This window comes from Athene cunicularia (assembly GCF_003259725.1).
Source record: "Athene cunicularia isolate RWA chromosome 5 unlocalized genomic scaffold, athCun1 chr5_part1, whole genome shotgun sequence".
NCBI classification, from domain to species: domain Eukaryota; kingdom Metazoa; phylum Chordata; class Aves; order Strigiformes; family Strigidae; genus Athene; species Athene cunicularia.
Window position 1 is genome coordinate 2,829,011 of NW_020799101.1, and position 3,774 is coordinate 2,832,784.

The 3,774-nt window shown below is 50.0% G+C and overlaps 1 protein-coding gene across 2 annotated transcripts in view; it reads right to left on the reverse strand.

Annotated features, from left to right (window-relative positions):
- The window catches only part of POLE2 (DNA polymerase epsilon 2, accessory subunit), a 25,709-nt gene extending 21,967 nt beyond the window's left edge, over positions 1–3,742 (reverse strand). The window contains exons 1-2 of one of the 2 annotated variants that reach the window (XM_026849378.1): positions 3,431–3,742; positions 3,190–3,357 (exon numbers count right to left, since the gene is read on the reverse strand). The gene's annotated coding sequence lies outside the window, so the exon portion shown is untranslated. Of the gene's footprint in view, positions 1–3,189 lie in introns of both variants that reach the window. The other variant, XM_026849377.1, reaches the window with a different exon arrangement.
- Between the last annotated feature and the right edge of the window lie 32 nt (positions 3,743–3,774).

The window sequence follows — 3,774 nt, forward strand, 5'->3', positions numbered from 1 at the left end:
GGGGCTCCGTCACGGGAACCCGGCGCTGGGGCCGCCACGTCGGGAGCGCGGCCCGGCTCGCTGTGTGCCCGCGGGAGGCGGAGGGGACCCCCGGGAAGCCGGGCTGCCCGCCAGAGTAAGGGCACAGTCGTTCTTGAGCGGCTTTCACGACCCCAAAGCAAGGTAGCACCGAGGGCACCAAACACTTGTTGCAGCTGACACGAGTTACCCAGGAAAATTACCCCCGGTATTATTTTATTGCCTTACAGGCGACGCAGCTCACAACACTTCTGCCCCGTTTTCCTGTAGGCCCTGGCACAGGTTGCACAGCATCTCCAGTACTCCAGGGTTTCCTCCAGCTTCAGTTTTACCTGCCATAAAACGGCCACATAATATGGCCGGCTGTCAATCAGTCTTGCTTCTACTCCTGAGACTCAGACTTCTTTTCACCCGTGGACACCTTCAGTCTGTTAGACGGCTTGGGATCCTTCTCGCCCATTCTTGGTTTCTTCTCACTCATTGATCAGTCTCTCCTAAGGATCTCCAGCCCTAGGTTGGAGCTGTTAGCAGCCTGCTGTGGTTCTGCAGTTGGTTCCTTTCTTGTATCGTATCTGTCATAACTGCCTTGTGGAGAAAGACTTGGAGCTATTAGCAGGTGGAAAAATATGAGCCAGCACCGTGTGCTGGCAGCCCAGAAAGGCAACGGTGTGCTGGGCTGCACACAGAGCAGGGTGGGCACAGGGCCAGGGGGGGATTCTCCCCTCTGCTCCGCTCTGGGAGAACCCCTGCAGGGCTGGGTCCGGCTCTGGGGCACTAACAGCAGAAGGACATGGACCTGCTGGAGCGGCGCCAGAGGAGGCCACGGAGATGCTTGGGGGGGCTGGAGCACCCCTGTGAGGACAGGCTGAAAGTTGGGGGGTTCAGCTGGAGGAGAGAAGGCTCTGGGGAGACCTTAGAGCGGCCCCCCAGGGCTGAAAGGGGCTGCAGGAACGGGGGGAGGGACTCTGGATCAGGGCGGGAGGGATAGGATGAGGGGTGACAGGTTTAAACTAACAGAGGGAAAATTTAGATGAGATGTAAGGAAGAAATTCCCCCCTGTGAGGGGGGTGAGGCCCTGGCACAGGCTGCCCAGAGAAGCTGTGGCTGCCCCCTCCCTGGAAGGGTTCAAGGCCAGGTTGGACGGGGCTTTGGGCAACCTGGGCTGGGGGAAGGTGGCCCTGCCTGGGGCAGGGGGTGGGACTGGGTGATCTTTAAGGTCCCTGCCAACCCAAACCATTCCATGATTCAATGATTTGTAGGTCTCTTTTCTCGCTAGAAGGGTGCAGTGGAACCCTGGCCCTTTCCCTTATGCTCTGACACACTGACAGTAACTGTCCTACCCAGATGCCAAGTTTCCTAGGACAGCTCTCTGTTGCCTGAGGGTTTAGTATATGGTGAACTTTTAGTTCTTCAGTTCATCACTACTCATGTGCCAGCACTGTCAAAGATCCCTTCCAGCAGGTTCTGTCTTGGCCAACAAGCTCATGACAGTCTCCATGACTGTTTTTACACATAACCAGGAAACCACTGTTACAGACAATTTTTCCTTTGGCCCTGAGCAGTTGAAGTTTGTTGTAACATACTGAATCCCAGTATAGAGCACAATCAATAAATACACTGCGCCTCATGCAGTTCCAGTCTTGTGGGACAGCTGCACTCTCTCCAGATGAAAAATGCATGGTATTTCATTCAAGCACTCTGAACCCTGTCTCTCAAAGTACAGCTTTATTCCACAGAAGGCTCACAAAGCAACTCTGAAAGAAAATTCCTTGATCAAAAGACTTCAGGGATATAAAGACAGATAAAAAATGTCATCTTATTTTCTATAGTCCATTCTCAGCTGCATAATTTATAATCACTCCTCCTCATCTGAGAACAAGTTCATGGGTGAAGCTGCATCTACTCTCTTTAGAAAAAAAGCTACCATCTCAGCTATTTTGGCAGGAAATAGGACCAATTTTATTTTTTTTTTTGTCTCAGGCATGCAGCTAGGTGCAAATTATGAACCCAATCCTTATGCAAGTTCTTCTATTTGCTGATTACTACTTATTCTCCTTTAAAGAAAATCTGATTTTTACATTCACCTGAAGAAGGGAGGTGCACCCAGAGAAGGAATGTACCCCTCATCTAAAAAGAAACTTGTTTTCTTTTAAGATATGACCAAACCAGGAATATAAAGCACACTCCTACAGCATCCTGCTGTATTTGGGGTTCTGTTAGGTTGCCTGCAGCCTCCCACTAGAGATATAAAAGTATTCCAGCATGAGCTGTAGACTTCTGTTCCACTGAGCCATCTGTCTTGAGCTCTGGAAGCCATGCCCAGCTCTTCGTCTCTGCCGCCTGCCGTGGCTTTGTTGGACATCACATCACTTTGTTGGACAGTCTCAGCACACGTGGCTTGAGAGCAGAGAGCCAGCTGAGGCAGCCTAACGGTCCACGAGCAGACAGCACATCTACCTCATGCCAAAGGTGATTCGATGGAATTGTTTTGTTACACTGAGCATGACAAATAACTCATTTTCATGCCTGTCACTGCTCCACTAGCAAAACCATGGGCTGCTGACTTTGCGCCGTTCCCAAGCTTCCTTCTGAGACATCACATTGCAGCTCTACCTGACCTATAGACTGAGTTTGCCTGCTACTCATGTTTTTCTTAACTCTTCCAAACGATTATTGTTTTAACCATCATCTCAATGCATCATTAAATTTCTTCATTTTAATATTAGCAGTTATTGACAGGAACAGTTAATGTCTTCCCTCCTAGATCTGCCAGAGAAAATGTATGTCCCACTTTCACAAGAAAATTTTTACCATTACTTTTCAGTATCCTCTTACAAGATACTAAAGTGCTTGTTTCTCACAAGCTCTGCTCTACTACTCTTTCTGAAGAGCTGTACCTGTTTTATTTTGAATTCTGTTCATTCCAGCCAGATCCACAGTTCAGCTGGAGCTCACCGGGTTGTTGATCTAACAGCATAAAAGCTGGAATGTCAGTCTAAGGCTACTGCTTTTCCCAGTCTGCAGTTTAAGGGCAGGCCAACATATAGGAAAGACTATATAATGGTGGGGATAACAGGGATCAGAAATCCCTCAAATAATAAGTGTGTAGTTTGGGACACGATGGCAGATGGCCCATCGAGGTCCCAACAGCAACTTTTTTCTGTCGTTTACCTCTAGCTCAGCACCGGCCCCGATACACAGGTCCTGTGCAGCACCTCTGGCATTCCAAGGACTCTTCCACAGCACTCTATGTAGCTTCTTGCTTCATCTGCTCCCAGGCTGCAGGTTAGAAGACAACATTCACAGGATGCTTCTCTCTGGAGTCAACAGTCTGAACGCCTATACAATTGTTTTAATTAATATCAGTTATTATTTCATAGCTGCTTTGTGGCTGGAGCATGACTCTTCTCACCTTCAGACAGCAAGTTCTGCTGCAGTTGCTTTAAACCACCTCCCCTGTTGAGCTCTGCCTACAGACCCGGCTCTTGTACTCTTGCACTGAGTTGTGTTTAGCGATTCTATTCTCGGCGGTTTTTTCCTCCTCTCACGCTCTTTCTTCACAAGCTTCTGCATGGTTTATTAGGCCTTAAATCTCACCCCGTAACACTCCGCACGCCCCGCTGGGCAGACGCTGGGCTCCGGCCCATGGCAGGAGCTTCTGTTCGCCCCGCCGGTCCCCTTCAGGAGCCGCCCAAGGGCAAAACCCGCAAACCGCGTCCGCACGCCCCCCCGTGAGCCCCTCACAGACCGGGGCCG